The sequence below is a fragment of the Quercus robur genome, chromosome 4 (genome assembly GCF_932294415.1).
Source record: "Quercus robur chromosome 4, dhQueRobu3.1, whole genome shotgun sequence".
Taxonomy (NCBI): Eukaryota; Viridiplantae; Streptophyta; class Magnoliopsida; order Fagales; family Fagaceae; genus Quercus; species Quercus robur.
Window position 1 is genome coordinate 26,197,507 of NC_065537.1, and position 18,923 is coordinate 26,216,429.

General features: G+C 31.8%; 2 protein-coding genes and 1 long non-coding RNA gene across 20 annotated transcripts in view; 2 read left to right on the forward strand and 1 right to left on the reverse strand.

Annotated features, from left to right (window-relative positions):
- Window positions 1-18,923, forward strand: part of LOC126721005 (flowering time control protein FPA) — an 87,760-nt gene that overhangs the window by 37,767 nt on the left and 31,070 nt on the right. The window lies entirely within an intron of this gene.
- Window positions 1-18,923, reverse strand: part of LOC126721004 (uncharacterized) — an 81,505-nt gene that overhangs the window by 23,666 nt on the left and 38,916 nt on the right. The gene's annotated exons all lie outside the window — the stretch shown is intronic.
- On the forward strand, window positions 8,095-14,450 carry LOC126721012 (uncharacterized). Of its 9 annotated transcripts, XR_007653774.1 has the most exons (7): window positions 8,095-8,603; window positions 9,423-9,587; window positions 9,675-10,160; window positions 10,897-11,104; window positions 11,387-11,447; window positions 13,101-13,217; window positions 13,896-14,450. It is a non-coding gene; the product is annotated as an uncharacterized LOC126721012 (long non-coding RNA). The 9 variants fall into 9 exon arrangements; XR_007653778.1 differs by lacking the exons at window positions 13,101-13,217; window positions 13,896-14,450 and adding an exon at window positions 12,872-13,093; XR_007653773.1 differs by lacking the exon at window positions 11,387-11,447 and having other exon boundaries at window positions 8,096-8,603.

The window sequence follows — 18,923 nt, forward strand, 5'->3', positions numbered from 1 at the left end:
GAGAAATCTAAAAACTCATGTATTATATTGTTTAAGTTGCACCAATCTCATTTTTGTTACCCATTTATCATTGTTTTGCAATGCACTTTATTACTCTAAAAAATTTAGTACAATTTGTAGCATCTTTAAAATTTTAGTAATAAGGGTATCAAAGATTTAAAAATAGAAATAACATTAGGTATATAAGAAAAAGAAAAAGAAAAAAAAAAAAACAGTGCTACTTATTAAAAATAGGAAAGATGAAGTTGGCTACGCCATTGTATGCATGAAATACAATACCAAATTGGACCCTCTAGAAGTTATCAGTTATCACCTTATGTTGAACTTTTATTAATTGGAGCATTCTCATGTTGTAGCTTGTAGGTCATGACTCATGACTATACCATTACCAAATTGGACCCTCTAGACGTTATCACTTTATGTTCAACTTTTATTAGGATTTTTTTTTTTTTTTTTTTTTTTGCTGAGATTATTAAGAAATTTTCTGCTATTACAATGATCTTAGATACTATATTCCTAAGGGTGTAAACTTCCCTTTAAACCAATGGCTTACTGGCTATTTTTATTTGTGCATTTGGCATGTGCCAAAATTATAATGATTTAATTAAAATTTATGCCAAGAGGATGCCTGTCTTATTTGCTGGGTCCTTAACAATATGCTAAATGTGCAGCATAAATGTCATAGTAATAAGTTAATTATTTCCATAAACTGATAGTCCTAAATGGGCAAAAACATTTCCTAGAAATGAAAAGAAAAAAAAATATATATATACGTAATATATATTAATAAAAATTTATCCACTACAGGTATCGGATTGAGTGAATTGAAATCTAAAGTATTTTTTCATGGGATTATTATTATTTTTGGAAAATAGTAGATAGGATTATTATGATACTTGATTAATTATATGAAGTTTTTTACATATACCTAATCCAAATAATCTGATTTTCTAACTTTCTTTTCCCTTTAACAAAATAAAAATAAATAAAAGAGAGAGAGAGAGAGAGAGAGAGAGAGAGAGAGACTTCTAATGATGTCACACGTTTTCAAGGTTAAAGGAATTTGGCATATGAATGATATAAAACTTATTCAAATGACATGATTGCTACATGTTAATTGGTTTCTACAAAATTTGTTTATAAATCTGCTATTTGGACCAAACAATTCTTCTATAATCCAAAATTCCAAGACTACAGCAAACAAAAAAACAAAAAAACAAAAAAAATCCGAGACTTGAATTTTCAAAGTCTTTGAATGTTCCAAAAAATGATCAAAGACTTATTAAAACTTGAAACGCTAACCTGATTAAAGTCTTCTAATGCTTCTAATGGTGTTTCCCTAAACAACAAAAAATGACTTGTAATAGTGTCACACGTTTTCAAAAATTGACTGACAAGAAATATGAGTTTTACAGGAAAAATTAGAAAAGAAATAAAAAGAAAGCAATGTGATAATCTCAAAAAGAGGTAAGTTACTTTACAGCCATATTAAAACAAGCCGTTATGCATTTATTTCATAACGAAAAAAAAAGAAAAACAAAAAACAAAAACAAAAAACAAAAAGAGTGAGAGAGAGAATAAAAATGCTCATCGATTATTATTCTATTTTATCCTTCTTTTTCTTTTTTTAATTTTATTTTATTGAATCTAATTGTAACCAAGTGTAATGTTGGCTCCACCACTGCACACATGAAATTGGAAATACTACAAATTGTACCCTCTTGATGAATGATGATGCTATCACTTTATGTTCAACTTTTATTGCTTGAAGCATTCCCAAGTTGTAGGAAATGAGCGCCTAATACCTTACACTAATTAAGAAATTTTCTACTTTTACAGTGATCTAAGAACAAGAATTAATAATTGTATTTTGTTTTCTGGCATACAAATTGATGACAGGTATCTTTCATTCAACCAGCATAGTTAATAAAGGGACACGAATAAGGATAAGCCTAATTGTTATGCCTACGCGTCCAGATTTAAACTCTACCAAGCAATTATTATATAGTCCAAAATTTAAAGACTTCAGCTTTTCAAAGTCTTTCACAGTTCCAAACAATGACCAAAGACTTGTGAAACGTTAACAGTAATGTCCCATTTAGCAACAACTTATATAGCTGAAATTGAGATTTTTTTTGCTGAAAATACTATAGACAAAACTAAAAGGCAGCTAAAAGAGTACAGTGAGACTCATTAATAGTATCAAAAAGTGCAGTGAGACCCATAAATAGTAGTAAAAAGAAGCTAAATAGTAAAAAAAAAAAAAAAAAAAAACTGGGTTTTTAAACCATGCCAAATGCGCACTAAGTCTACTAATCTAAACCACACGTTTTCAAGGTTCATTGAATCTTTTAGTAAGAATAGTTAGTATTTTGTTTTCTCCCATACAAATTAATGGCAAATATCTTTCATTCAACCACCGTGTGTTTCACCAAGTGGTCTTTGCTTGGAACTGCCACAAGACTTAGGAAGTTATAGTCTTTTCTATTAACCACTGTGTTTTCAAGGTTGATGAACAATTGAGTCAAAAGTAACAAACAAGAAACTGAGGGTAAAAGAGTTCTAGGTTATGAAAAGAGAAATAAGAGAGTTTGGGAAGCAAAGAGAAAATGAAACTAAGAAGCAAGAGATATTTAATAGATAAAAAATAGAGAATCAATTGAAAAAAAAAAAAAAAAAATCCAAGACTTGAATTTTCAAAGTCTTTGAGTGTTCCAAAAAATGATCAAAGACTTATCAAAACTTGAAACGCTAACATGATTAAAGTCTTCTAATGCTTCTAATGGTGTTTCCCTCAACAACAAAAAATGACTTGTAATAGTGTCACACCAAAAAAATGCTTCTAATGCTCAATGTCTTTGAAAAAGTCCGACCATTATGTAACAAATAATAATACCTTAAGGGTAATTATGAAAGTAAATTATTTGCACTCTCACCAAATAACAAGAAATATGAGTTTTACATAATGAAAAAAAAAGAAAAAGATTTTGAGCATTTTCAAAGTCCCCTCCTTGCATTCTTGCTCACATTAGAGATGCAAGGAGTAGGCAACGAGCATATGCCTAAAACATCAAGCATTGAACAATTTTGCTATGGTCTAAAAAAGATTATATGCTGGTTATAGAATTGGCATTTCAATCTGATTAGATATAAAAGATGGAGTACTAAGTAGCTCTTGTGATTTAGCATGCAAAATAAAAGTGACAACAATTCAATTTTTGTTAATAGCTTATCTAAATTCAACTCACTAAAAAGGCTTCGGAAATGTGTGATTGACAAGGGATGAGAATGCAACTAGAATACGCAAGAATTTTATTGGTATATATATTTTCTTTAGCATAAAGAATGGAAAATATCTTCAAAATTGAATCTGAGTTCTGTTTTTTGGATACTCACAAAAGAATGTAAGTTTATAGCTCTACTAAACCAAACAATTATGAAATTTGTTTCCATTACAAAAGGAAAGAAAGAAAAAACAATTATCATCTATTATTATTCTAACTAGTATGTAACCCGTACTTATGCACATGAATGATGAATTGTAACGGTACTATTGGTGTTAGTTTGGGTTATTAAATATATAGGACATTAGTTCGACCAGGATATTTGGACGTACTAAAATGATTTGTCCTTGCAATTTTAGTGATATTGGTTACTCCAAGTTTTTAATTACACTATTGTTATGTATATAATTTTGAAAATCACAATTGGACACTACATATACAATATCAATTCACTATCATTGTTTGTGAAATTTTACTAAATACAACACAAAATAAAAGAATAAATTGGTTTAATAATATCTATATCTCCTAAATTGAATAGGGATAGGTGCATGTGATCGTTTAGTTCAATTATATTTTGTTACGTAAAAACGGAAAAATATAAATAATTTAATTTGTATGAAAAGCTAACAAAGGCAAAATCTAATTTTGATTCTAATTAAATTTTCTCTAAGATTTGGCTATATATATATTACCTGGGTTTATTTATATTAAACTCCTCATTTTCTATACTATATTAACTCCTTGGCACAATTTTTTATTTTTTTATTTTTTCTAGATTAGATGGGATATGTAGTGCAAAATTAAACTCTAATCAAAATCCAATTTTTACATTAAATTAACTCACTTGGTACAAAAATTTAAAAACTTAAATTAGAAGAAACACATGACGTAAAATTAGACTTTAATTGAATTCCAATTTGAGATCTAATTGGATTTTCTCTCAACTTTAACTATTAATATATATATATATATATATTTTTTAAAGTATTTTTAATTGAATCAAATTGAAAATAATCAGTCATTAATTAAATCCCCTTATAGTTTTCCCAAAAAGAAACCAATTATGATGTTGGCTCCACTATTGTATGCATGAATTGAAATTTTATAACACCAAATTAGAACTGAGTAATGATATCACAATGTCATATTCTCCGTAATACATACTTACCTTACACATTCTACCACATGAACTGAAATTTTAATTTAAAAAAAAAATTATTTTAGTTAAATTGTAAAATAAGAATTTTAAAACACAATTTCACAATGTTAGTCATGAGTGTACCTTACAGGAATTAAGATCAATACAGTATTCCTTAAGGATGTTTTCAGAAGTGCTTATATTTCAAGCAATGGATTGGAAACCCACTTCTATGCCAAATTAAATCATAGTAAAATAAAATGTGGGAAACCAAGAGGTCAAGAACATCCTTCATCAGCTGCACCGCAATGATTAGGAATTTCAAAACCATAATCATTATAAATTCCTAACCATTGCGGTGCAGCTGATTGGTCCTTTTTTTACTTGTGATTTTGGCATGTGCCTAAACTAAAATAATTTAGTTAAACAATTATGCCAGGGCCTAGGAGAATGCCTTTTTTCTTATTTTGCAGTGTCTAGAATAAAAGTCATCAGTTCATCATTTCCATAAAGTACTGATCCTCCAAAATAGCCAATCACAAAACATAAATAATAATAATAATATATTCACTACAGGTATCAATATCAGCTAATATAAATGTAAAGTAGAAAGGATTATTATGATACTTATTTATAAGGGATTTTTATAAATCTCCCTCTGATTACCTGATTTTTTGACTTTCAAAGTTAGTTTTTTCTTCTTCTTTTTTTTTTTTTTTTTGGACAAATAAAAGTTAGTTTTTATTAATCAATGAATCTGCGTCAAAGAATTAGTTTTTTCTTCTTCTTTTTTTTTTTTTTTGGACAAATAAAAGTTAGTTTTTATTAATCAATGAATCTGCGTCAAAGAATTATGCTATATAATCCACAGCGTACTCTAGTTAACAGAGTTACTCTTAAATTCTATACATATAGTCCACAGTCAACGCTAGCTCATTAAAATAATGTCATTAAAAGTTCATTAAAATAAGATTTCCAGAGCAACCGCACGCTGGTTAATACTAAAGAGAGCCACAAGATTTCCATCAAAAAAATAAAAAAGTGACCCACAACAACACCTTAATTTTCCAAGTCATGGGCCCAACCGATAAAATAAAGCTAAGTCTAGGGATTGAATTGTCTACATGTGCCTGATAATAGTAGTTATGGTCTCTCGTCATGACTATAAATATATGTATCTATGCCATCTCCTTTCCTATCTCTTCCTAAAAGATATATCATTCCTTTCCTTCTGATTTCTAAAACCAGCCAGAGCAGAGCAAATATGGAGCGGGTATTACTCTTACTCATTTGCTTCCTCTTGCTTTCTCAACCTAATAATTGTTCCTCTTCTCTCTCTTTTAATTCATCAACGCCTCTTTGCCATTCACACCAGTCCTCTGCTTTGCTCCATTTCAGAAACTCTTTTTCTGTTGGCGATTCGAATGGTTTTTGTGATAAATATTCTTATCCTCCGAAGAATTCGTGGAAAATGGGTACAGATTGTTGTGGATGGGATGGGGTCACCTGTGATACGATGACAGGTCATGTCATTGGTATCGACCTCACTTGCAGTCGCCTTGAAGGTCCCATCCATCCCAATACCACCCTTTTCTCTCTTCGCCATCTCCAGCGGCTCAACCTTGCTTACAACGATTTCAATCGCTCCGCAATTTCATCTAAGTTTGGTGGCTTTACGAACATGACGCATCTCAACCTCACTTGGTCCTCCGTTGCTGGTAATGTCCCTTCCGAAATCTCCCACTTATCCATACTGGTTTCACTTGATCTCTCTTTTAATTTTGACATGAGAATAGAAACGCCTAGTTTGAAAAGGCTTGTTCAAAACCTAACCCATCTAACTGAACTTTTTTTGGATGGGGTTAACATGTCTTCTGTTTCACCTAATTCTTTCATGAATTTGTCTTCCTCTTTAACATCTCTTAGTCTTTCTGCTTGTGGATTGAAAGGGAGATTCCCAGATAATATATTCCACCTCCCAAACCTCCAACTGCTCTATGTAGGTTACAACTACAATCTCACCGGTTCCCTTCCAACGTATAACTGGAGTACTCCTCTCAAGTCCTTGTATCTCTCTCGTACCGAATTCCCAATCGACTTACCTAATTTAATCAGCAATCTCAAGTCCTTAAAAGAATTGTACCTCAGAGAATGCAATTTCATAGATTCATCGAATCCAACATTTCTTTCAAACCTCACACAAATAACTTCTTTGGACCTCTCATATAATAACTTTGGTGGTCAGTGTCCATGGTACCTCCTAAACAATGCAGGACTTACTGACTTACATCTCTCAGGCAACAATTTCATAGGCCAAGTTCCAGATTTTTCAACGAACTGGACACAAGTTTCTTCTTCAAACAGTTCTACCAATAGTCAGTCAATTATTCAAATTCCTTCCAAATTGGTATCTCTCTTTTTATCTGATAACTTATTGAACGGCACTATACCATCTTGGTTGTATGACATACCATCTTTGCAGTACTTATATCTAGACAATAACCAACTGACTGGGCATATTGGCGATTTCCAGCATAACTCATTAGTTGGTCTTTTGTTGAATAATAACAACCTAAGTGGTCCCCTTCCATTGTCAATCTCTAAATTGGTGAGCCTTCGTTCTCTATCTGTCTCCTTCAATAATTTAAGTGGCAATGTGGAGTCAAAAATATTCTTTAGGCTCAAAAATCTTGAAGCTCTTGAAATGTCAAATAATCCTCTCTTGTCACTAAGCTCCTTCACCTTTGCCACCAATATCTTGCCCAACATTAACTATTTACGATTGTCTTCTTCCAACATAACTGAATTTCCACACTTTTTACAAACTGCAAAATATATAAGACTCTCAGACCTTTCCAAAAACCAAATCAAAGGCAATATTCCGAAGTGGTTTTTGGAGGTGGGGAAGGATTCATTGTTTTTCTTTTCAGTCTCAAGGAATAATTTAACTGGAGAGATCCCTCTCTTGATTTGCAATCTCAGTTCCCTCCAATACCTTGATTTGTCTTATAATCACTTGAGTAACATGATTCCTCCATGTTTGGGAAACTTAAGTAATCATCTCATAGATTTGGATTTGAAAAGTAACAATCTTCATGGTACTATCCCTTCAACATTTGCAAAGGGCTGCGACTTGAAAAGTCTTAAACTCAATGGCAACCAATTGGAAGGTTCATTGCCACAATCATTGGTCCATTGTAGAGAGTTGGAAGTTCTAGATTTTGGTAACAACAAGATTAATGGAACCTTTCCTCTTTGGTTGGAAAATCTTCCAAGCTTGCGGGTTCTTATCTTGCGGTCAAACAACTTTCATGGTGCTATAGGCAATCCCAAGTACAAATTCCCATTCCCTAATTTGCGAATCATTGACCTCTCTCACAATGAGTTCCATGGGCATTTGCCGACAAACCTTTTTAAGTATTTAAAAGCCATGATGAATGCGAGTGCAGGCAAAGGTGAATTGAAATATATGGGTGATGATTATTATCAAGATTCTGTGATAGTGGAGATGAAAGGGATTTTCATTGAATTGGTAAAAATCCAAAGTCTATTCACAACCATTGATTTCTCCAACAATAATTTCCAAGGAGAAATTTCAGAGTCAATTGGAGAGCTTCAATCACTTAAGGGGCTTAATTTTTCACACAATAATCTTACAGGTTGTATGCCTCCATCGTTGGGAAAATTAACCAATCTCGAATGGTTAGATCTCTCCTCAAATAAGCTCATAGGTGAAATTCCTATACAATTGACAGATCTCACATCACTGGAAATTTTAAACCTATCAGAAAACTATCTTTCTGGACAGATACCTCAAGGTAAACAGTTCAATACCTTTATGAATGATTCTTACAATGGGAACCAAGGGTTATGTGGATTTCCAATGACAAAAGCTTGTGGCAATGATGAGGGACACCAACCACCACCATCATCAACGATTCAGGAAGATGATTTCAAATTTGAAAATGGGTTACATTGGAAAGTTGTATTGTTGGGTTACGGTGTTGGATTCATGTTCGGATTAGGTTTGGGTTATCTTGTGTTCTCAAGTGGAAAGCCAATATGGCTAGTGAATATTTTTTATGGAGAACAAGGTAATAATGTACGAAGATCCAAGAAGAATGCTCGTGGACGAACTCATTGAAGAAGAATTTGGTGGATGCAAATACTGATTCTAGGTACATTCTTATATGCTAATAATATATTTGAAAATAATCTATTTCATAATTTTTTGGTTCATTAAAACTGTGTCTTTAAATTGTTAAGATGATTTTTCATTTCTAATTTGCTTTATTCTAGTTAGGAATGGCTGTACTTGTGTTAATGTGAGGCTTATTACTAGTATTACAGGGTGCATAAGCTTCTATGTTTCCTTTCAAAAAAAAAAATTCTATGTTTAAAGTATAGCTATATAGGAGAGTAATCTGATGTGTTGATATTGTTTCTATTGCCACTAAAGGCATTATGCTAGTCTGTTCTTGATCCAAAATCTTCCTATATTCTGTCTCTCTCTTTTAAGATATTTTTTGTTAAGGTCCTTTCACCTAAGGGCTTTGGCAACAGTCTAAGGTTTAGGATTTGATGATTGTTTGTTAAAAACGATGCTTAAATAAAACTTGAGGAAAATGTAAGAAACAGACTTTAAAAGAAATGGTATCTCTTTACATTTTTATATGTTGAGGAGTCTATCAATAAGATTCTAAAGTACATATTGGTTATGTGGAAAACTTAGAAAATTAATGAATTGATAATATGTTCCTAGTGATTTTTGCTGTTTTGGTTTCCACAAATTGTTACAGTCACCTTTACTTAGCCAACTAGTTGTTTCTCGAACTTTTTGGTTATAATTTTTCAGTCAAAAATGTCAAAAATTAAATAAATAAATAAAATGAAATACTTTTCTCATTTCAAATTCAGTTAAACTGATACTAAAGAATAGCTCTTAGTAACTCGTTTTATTGGTGCTCTGATGTAAACTACTATACTTGACATCACAGGCTGGTGGCCCTTTCTATCCGGTGTTAATAGGATTGAGGGACAACATTCATTCATATTTAACGAAGCACTAGCCGGCATTCCACGACCAAATGATAACATAACACTGACACTTCACCTTTTTGCCTTTAGAGGTATTGATGAAAGATAAACAATTAGTCTTCTAGGTACTTACTATCTCTCTGCCTTTTCTCATTTCCACCCTTATTTTATGGAGTTGAAAAAGGTTTAAAAAGTTATTTGGTTTGTATCAGTTTCTTAATCATCTGAAGATGCACGTGACATTGGGAAGGTTTGCTATGAATTCATACAAAAATGCCTCCCTTACCTCAAGGGGACAGGGCAGTCAAACCCAACTATAGCTCCTGATTTTCTCATTGAGACAAAAATGAGTGAGTCTGCAATGGGGATGTCATATTTGCAGGAATTGTCATCTTTGGTATCATTCGGGGTAGGTTTTGACACTCACGACTGTCAGAGCTTGTGAAAGGCGAGAGGACTCCTTTTTGCCGATCAGAAATTGATAGCTAATGAGAAGACTGCGAGATTGGCAAGGGTTTATGCGCCAGATGATGGATCAATCTTTCGAATGGACTTTGCTTGGGCAATGATGAAGATGTCAGGTCTTAATGTTCTGGCTGGATCTCAAGGTTAGGTCCGAAGAAACTGCTCCTTGGCTTAGGTCAGTTCCTAAGTGACAGTCTGACCATAATGAACTCTTGAGATCTTTTTTCTTTCATGTAAGTTTCTCTTATGTTCTATATTTTATTGTAGATGTTGTGACTTCTACATTTCTTCCTATATATAAAGGCAATGGCATAGAGTAAACATTAGTCACAATGATGAACCTTACAGAAGAAAATTGCATACTAATGTGTTTTGGCTGTTGATTTCTTTTGACATATAGAATTTTAATGTTTTGATTCTTACCAAAAGTTAACAAATATTTGGGGAGCTCATAATGTATGCTGCAACATCCAAATTAATATTAAGGATAGAATTCTTTAGACATACGTTGAGTTTGTGGTGCCTTTGTGTTAGAACCTCATTCTCTCTCCCTTGTGCATGTGTGTTTGTTTCTCATAAAAAAGAAGCAAACCTTATGAAAATAGTAGTGTTACATAGGGTGAATAAATAAATAAACTTGGTCCTAGTTGATATGAGCTCATCATTTGGGGCCTTCTAGTTCTGTGGTCTCTACGCTGGGCCTTATCAATGTCAATATGACTAGTGTAGTAGCCTTAGCTTCTAAACCCAACGAACCTTTTCTTCTTGCATGGTCAAAAAAAAAAAAAAAAAAACAATCGCAAAACCTTAATAACTCAGAATTCAGAACACTCCAACCTTAATAACTCAGTAATAACTCATTGGAGTTTTGCTTGTGTATCATTCCTTGTGCATTGTTTAATTTTTTAGTTTTTACAAAGGAGCTGTTTGAGTTTTATTTTTCTCCCTTTTTTGGGGGTGGGGGGATAGAATGCCAAAGAGTAAGTGATTGGTCTTTCATGGGAACCTAAATTTTTCACCAAGAGCCCATAATGGGTGTGAGAGCGAATCTCAGAATCAGAGTGAAAACAGTGCACTTTGGAGACCCAATTCAGAGCTTGTTGATGGGTTTTTCCTCTCCAGAAAGTTAAAACAAATTTAAGAGAAAGCTTCTCAAAAATACTGCTGGAAAAGCTTGGTATGTCTGTGTTTCAATGAGAGTTTCTATTTTAACTTTTCATTATATTTTCTTCTGTCTAATTGGTTGGCTGAGAAAGAGAGAGAGGAAAGCTTTGAATTTCTTAAACTTTGATGCTTTTGGTTTCAAGTTAATTACTAACTCTTCTCATTTCTTTTGGTGTATATGGGTGGAGGAATTTAGTTTTTATTTGGGGTCTCAACTTACAAGATTTGTTCATTTAGAAGTGTTGTTAATTTTGCTAACAATGATTACATTTTTTTTTTGGTAAAATGTACATAGGTTTGACTTGCTTGCACAAACCATAACCCCTGAGATTGAGAAAGATTTGTGTTTACTGAAGGTGTGGTGAACCATAACCCCTGTGTCTTTGTAAATTAATGTTATAGCTTAAAGTGTAATTAGATCTTATTCTTCTACTTAAGAGATTGTTCGGCTTTAGATAATTCACAAATTGGAAAAATAGAAATGACGTGGAAGGTTGGGTTCTTCCTATTAATGCATTTAATATGTTCTATAATGTATGTGTAGACAATAGCCTTTGGCTGGATCCATGTTTAGCATTCAAAAATTCATTCCTGTGTATGGAATGTAAAAGTTTTACTTACCATAAAATAGTTTTTGTAAAGTTTAACTCTAGATGGGTAAAATAACAACTTGAAACTGAAAGCTGGTTAATTTTCCACAAGTTGAACTAGAATTGATAATAGTTATACAACAGTATGGCACTAGTAGTTTTTTTTTCTATCAATGATGCTGATAGGGTTGCTAATCTTCTTCATGTCTCCTGTAACTTGTATGCAACATCCTTGGTGAGAGGGATTTACCCTACACCATACAAAGATGATTTTCTAGGGATATTAATGATATCTTTTAGTCATATATTGCCAGTTAGTTTTCTTGTAAAATGGCATTGGCATAGTAAAGTATTAAACTTGGTCTTGTCTTGAAGTAATTATGATGGTAGTGTCCTGGAATCTTTGATTTGTTGCACTATCTAGGATGTTTATAGTTTCAATTTCAAAAAGTTGATTCTACAACTCAATTTCACTCGGAAAATTTTGTTATTTACCTAAATGCACATGATTCTATTTGTCTACATGAAATTTACATCAAGAACCCATCAAAACACATCGTAATTTAAGATGTGCTTTTAAATTATTATGTGCTCTTACTTTGACCAAAGTGAGCATTCTATTATCATAACATATTCCAGATATAGGACTATACCTAATTCATCTCAGTATTTCTCTTGAGTTGAACAAGTCTTACTTAAACAATCTTCCATTTATTTTTGAATTATGCTGGAACTTATTTAGATTTTAATAAGTCATTTTTTTCTTACCTATAAAAGATAAAAGAAAAAGGAATTTAAGTCAATATATGTACATATATATATATATATCTAAATAATGGGAAGTCATTCAATACTCCTTGAGCAATGCTCTTTCCTCTCACATGAATGATGGGGCTTGAATTTAATTAGTGGGACCTATTATGATGTGTCAGGAAAATAAATTGCTCTCTGTGTACTAAATAATTACAATTAAATAATCATATATAAGAACTTAATGTGAAGCTTCCTTTTTTATGTGGGGATAAGTTATTGTGAAGCTTGCAATATACGGGTTATGGGTTTATCAAGATAATAGGACACTTGCTTTTTATCTAACTTTGATAGTTCGTTTGCTTGCTAGGATTTTAGATTCTATAACTTAGGTAGGTTATTATTGATTTCTGAATTCTTTCCTGCGTTCACAATTACAGTTGAGAATTGCCATTGATCTGAAAAGACACTACAAGAAGGGTGATACAAAATCCAAAACATTGCTCAAGTTTTTCCTGGCAAGTCTATTTGTAATTTCTTGACTGATAGTATAATATGTGATATCTTGGAGCTCTAACTAGGACTGTGTGTATATTCTCCTTTGGGTGGTATACATTTTGTTATTTAGGCTTGGCTAATTCATACCCCATTTTGTCTTTTGACAATTAGATCGAGAATGGTGATAGTGTCAACATCATACTTCTTCACAGTTAGACTAACGAGGAAAGAGAGAAAGGGAACAATTGCAGCTGAGTTGTTATCTAATCGTACCGTTGCTGACTACAGGTGAGATATGCAACACTATCTTGTGTTTGGGTCATAAACCATATGACCATATCACAACATGATGTGTGAATTTAAAGGGTAAAAAGAATGTGGTGTTGTCATTTGTAAAAATGTGTTCGTTTGCCTATATAGAATGATTGATTAAGATGAATTCAGCTAAGGGAGTAATCTAAAATGTTATAAGAGCATGCTTATCTCAGTTGTCATCTTCAAATGGACTCACAAAAAAACTTCAGACAGACATAATTTGTGAAGAAGACAGCTTTGATTTGAAGCATGGTCATCATATATGTAACATTCTCTATATTTTTATTTTTACCTATAAAAAAAATATAACAGTGTGAAAACGTGAGAGAGAATATAGTATTTATGCTTTGTATTTCCAGAAATTATTTCCAGCAGAAACTTCCATCTTGACTCACCCCCCTATGAGCAAAAGCTAATTTTGGGTCCTCTATTGTGCACCTTACACATTTCCATTGCTACATTTTACCAAATTGGAATAATTTTGAATATATTTTAGGAAGTTGTTACTTTGTCCTTGGTTATGTGAAGAGCATGATCAATTATTTCTACGATATTCCGTGTTTGTATTTGATTTACTTCTATTGGGATAGCCAGAATTTCCGTGTTTGTTTTCCTTTATTAATCTTCCTCTATTTTAATCTCTATGTACAGTAAGAAGGAAAAAAAAAAAGGTTCAATCCCAATGTGTCCCATATGGGTTCATTTCATCTACATATGTGAAGGAATTGAAGAAAAACAGGGATTGCAGTGGCAGAGGAATGCTTCTTAGAGTACTGAAACAGCTACATACAGTTGGGTTTTAGCTGATGCTTCTTGCATCTTCTGCTTCTCGTTCTTCGACTTATTCTTCTTCATCCGTGAACTTGCCTAAAATTCTATCGGTTTTTTCCATTTGGAGGCAGGAATTGAGAGAGAACAAGAATGACCGTGAACAGAGAAGTAGAAAATGGGAAACTAAATGAACTAGATTAACCAGGCCAAACCCAGTGTAATACCTTAAAATTAGTTAACGACATCAAATTAACTATTTTCCATATGTAATTGCAACCTAGAGTTTTTATTTTTATTTTTAAATGGAATAGAATTTCAACTCTATTGTAATCTTTCTCATCATCACGCTAAGATACCAAAAATGGAAAAGATGTGGATCTTTCCCTCATGATTAACTAAACAATATTATGGAAATCCAATGAATTAATTACTTAATATACTTTTTTTTTTTTAATGATGTGATAGTTGGGAGAGGATTTGAACCCATGATGCTTTTAATAAAAACAACAAAATGTGTCAATTGAGATGTAAGGTTGTGGTTTTTTTTTTTTTTAAATAATTATATTGGTTAGAATTCTTAATGCTACTACCTAAATTCCTCCGAATGTATGAGTGTTTGGAGTAATAATTATATTGGTGCTCTTTGCTCTCACATTTATGCTGGGGTTCACCATAAATGTAAGAGAATGGAGTATCGTTTTACTATACTCCCAAAATACTTAAAAATTTCCTGAGTGTTTGGGAGGTGAATGCCCATATTCAACCATTTAAGATTTAACATATACATTAAATGGGGGTTATTACCAATCCATATACATTAAACGTGTTTATAGGGTTGTTCGGCTTGTTGCCTGAAGTGCACAAATGGTTTAAGAGCCTGAGAAAAGAAGTAGAAGAAACTAAATGTGAACTAGACTAATTTTTGTGGAATAAGCAAGTACTATTCCATTAATCCGTCCTTACTAAATTCTCAAATAAGAGAATAGATGGAATATATTTTGAAGATCCTTTGCATTCTTCTCTTTTCCCTTACTATAGTGGAATAACCATTGCCATTTTCACTTTTTCTTTATACTACCAAACATAATGCCCTATGAAATCAATTCACAACTAGCATAGACCCCAAAGCCAAAGACTTCAGTGTACATAATCACCATTGCAGCTGTGAAAAGCCTATAAGCCATTGTGAGTTAATCATCCAAATCTATGATTAGTCCATTAGGGAACCAATTATACTAGAAATTATAAATTATTTTTAAAACAATAGTAAAAATTAGAATTAAATCGAAAAGAGTAATGTTACACATAAAAACTATTTTACAACATTTTTATAAATAGTTGATGTGGCTAATTCCTACTAATTCTCATCTGCACCTACCATTAATATCATTTTTTTCTTTACTTAATCACTTACCATATCAGCAGTATGTAAAAAAATAATGTAAAATAGTTTGTATATTTAGCATTTTTCAATTGAAAAACTCAAATAGTGGGACCTACTTGGCAGATTAGCACTCCCCTAGTTGAACCGAAGTGTTGATTTGGAAACTCTAAGTGCCAATTGATCAACACTGATGCTCTAAACCAGAGAAATTTCCGTGTTTAGGATAGGATTTTCTTTTTTCTTTTTTCTTAATTAATTTTTGTGGGAGATAAATATGAGATTATACTACCAATTGCACAACCATTAAGCACTAAAAATAAGGAAAACACCTCTCTCAAGTGTGAAGTATTCGAATTTAAAGGGCACTGGATTTTTATTGGCCGTAGGCTAAAAACCTCTTTAGCTTAGGTTACCAACCCCCCACCCATAGCCACAAAATTCACTTTCTTTTTCTCCATATTTTCATCACCCTTTTCACAGCATACACACATCACTTTTAAGTCTGTATAGGAATCATTCATAGGCACCAACCCAAGTAGTTTTAGGATTTATTACATCCATCATTACTGTGAAGATTAGTGATACTTTCCTCTCTTCTAAGAAAGTATAGGGCCTGACAACATTTTGGAGTTTTAACTAGTGTGAAATTATGTTAATTTGAACAAATTATAATTCACTTTTTTTTTTTTTTTTTTTTTTAAGATAATGCAACAATACACAAAACATATATAGTTCGGATTAACTTATGTTTCATTTTCTCTAAATAAATTTTAATTAAATTAGGTTTATCCTTTCTATAAATTACCTAATTGATATATTGATTAAACTCATTAAATATAGGCTAAATTACACATTATACTCAAATTTTGCATTGTTCACAACTCAGTGCTTTTATTTTCACCTTTTTTTGTTTTAATTTGAATCCTTTAATTTCTATTCATTTTCAATTTAGCTCTTCCATTCGATCTACCTCATAGAATTCATTAAAACAACTTCATTTTAGAAAGTGAAATTTTTAATACTTATGGTGAGATTGAACAGAATTAACAGAATGACTAAATTGATACTAGATTACAATTGAAAGAATAAAATGGAAGGAAATGAAATTTAAATGTCTAATTTGAAAATATATTAAACTTATGCATTTTGTAGTTTAAACTTGAATAAATATGTATAAAACAACTTTTTATTGATTTTTCTTGATTATTGCAAAGGAGCATTGCACGTAGAGATATGAACTAATAAATCAATCTCTCTCTCTCTCTCTCTCTCTCTCTCTCTCTCTCACATTTATTTTGAGGAAAAATAAATAAATGACATAAAACTGACTAAGATTACATGATTTCTACATCTTCATTCTGGCTTCGTTTAATAGAGGGAGCTTGATAACATTATTGTTACACATTCAATGACCGCATGTTCAGTTTGCAATTTTGCAATTTGCATCATAAAAATTATATAGTCCATAATTCTAAGACTACAACTTTCCAAGTCTTCGGAAGCTTTGAACAATGACAAGACTTGGTGAAAACGATTGACGTTCATTGAACGAAAGATATGTTAAAAATTATAGGATGTCTTAACAAATAAAAAAAATTATATATATATATATATATATAGAGAGAGAGAGAGAGAGAGAGAGAGAGAGAGAGAGAGAATTTTATTGTAAACTTAATCTTGAATAATATCATTATAAATAAATAATTTTTGTTGAACTTTCTAGATCATTATAACTTGTAAGCATACCAATTTCTTTTAATAATAAAATATTTGAGGAAAGAGAAACAAATGATATAAAATTGACCCAAAAACTCGATTGCTACATATTCAATCTAGCACGAATAATAGAGGGACTCAGATAACATAATATCTACACATTATGTCTGCAACTTCATAATCAGTATCAAACTAGTGGAGAGCTAGAAGGGGGGCCATGGCCCCCTTGACTTTTTGAAATTCCTACTAATAGAGCTATTAAATCTAAAAATTACCTTAAATTCTCACTAATTTTACTTAAGTGGCCCCCCACAGGATTTTGGAAAAAAAATTTGATTTTAGTTCCTCGTTTCCAAAATTACTTCTCTTTAAATCCATTGGGCCTCCCTCAAATTTCAAAATTAGTTCAAAAAGACACTTTACCAAAAAAATAAAAATCCAAGCATCTAGGCCATTCATTGCCCATAGCCGGTCCAAATTTATACAAACAACAACAAATCCCAAATCAGCAATATTATTCACCAAAAAGAAAAATCCTTCGTAAATCAAGTCTCTTATAAATTCAAAAATTAGTCATTTAGAGCTATAAGTGGTTGCACCACCCAAACGCACATTTTTAGACTAAAATGAAAAATTCCCAAAGTTTGGATAGGCGAATGCGTTTTAAAAAACACAAATACAAGTACAACGCAGATTTGAAGGGTGTAAATTCTTAAAATATCCTCATAACTTTTCTAAATGACGAAAATATCAGTTGCTTAATGACAACTTCTACCTGCTACATCTCGTCATTCTCAAATTCTCAATGCAAGTTGTAGAACACCGTCACAGAAAAAGCTCTAATGGTAGTTAAGAAACACTAGGCAAAGGCTTCTAAACCTGGTTTACCCAAATGGCACACAAGTGGAAAATAGAAAGAACATGTGTTGGCAAAGCCTCAATTGCACCATTTGCAAGCTCAATCACCCCAGTTGCAAAACGCCATTGTTGCAAGCAAGATCTTTCTTTCTTTTTCTCTCAATAATTTTTCATTAAGTTATTTGTGGTTTGGATTTCAACTTTTCAAAAAAAAAAAAAAAAAATTGGTTGTTTAGAATGGCGGAGTCTGACACGGGAAAGTTTTTAAGATTGAACACCTATCGTGATGGGAAAATTATAATATTATTGATTATATTATATTGAGAAGTGCTAGCATACGTAACATTTTCACGATAAATCATAAGTGGTAAATTGTTATTAGTTCTAATTTGAACCTACTACTGATATTATTTTTTTCCACCAATAACAATCTGCTACTTAAAATTTGTTATGAAAGTGTTGTAAAAATATTGAGAACATAGCATTTCTCGTATTAAAAAAAACTCACTATAATTTATCTAAAATTAATGCTTTGAGTGTACCTTGAGTCCTTGTTATTAGAATTGCGTCATTTTTGGTAATTTACCCTAAAAACAATAATTTTTCACAAATGGTCAATTGACAAAATGCTTCTCTTTTTTTTTTTTTTTTTTTTTTTTTTTTTTTTTTTTTTTTTAAGTTTTACCAAATGCTTGAATATGGTTTCAAAAATTGTGTTTTTAAAACATAAGTTTTAAAAACGCTAATTTTTAAAAATGCACTTTTTGAAGTAGCTTATTCAAACAAACTGTTAACCGTTACTAAAAAAAACCCAAATCTATTTAGGAAAAAAAAAATCCCTTACGCCATTGCCGCCGTCTTTAACCTACAATTATCCGTTTGCCTCCACAACTCGCCAGTTTGCCACGCCTAAGCCTAAGCCGAAGCCGGACTCCAATTTTAGGCTTCTA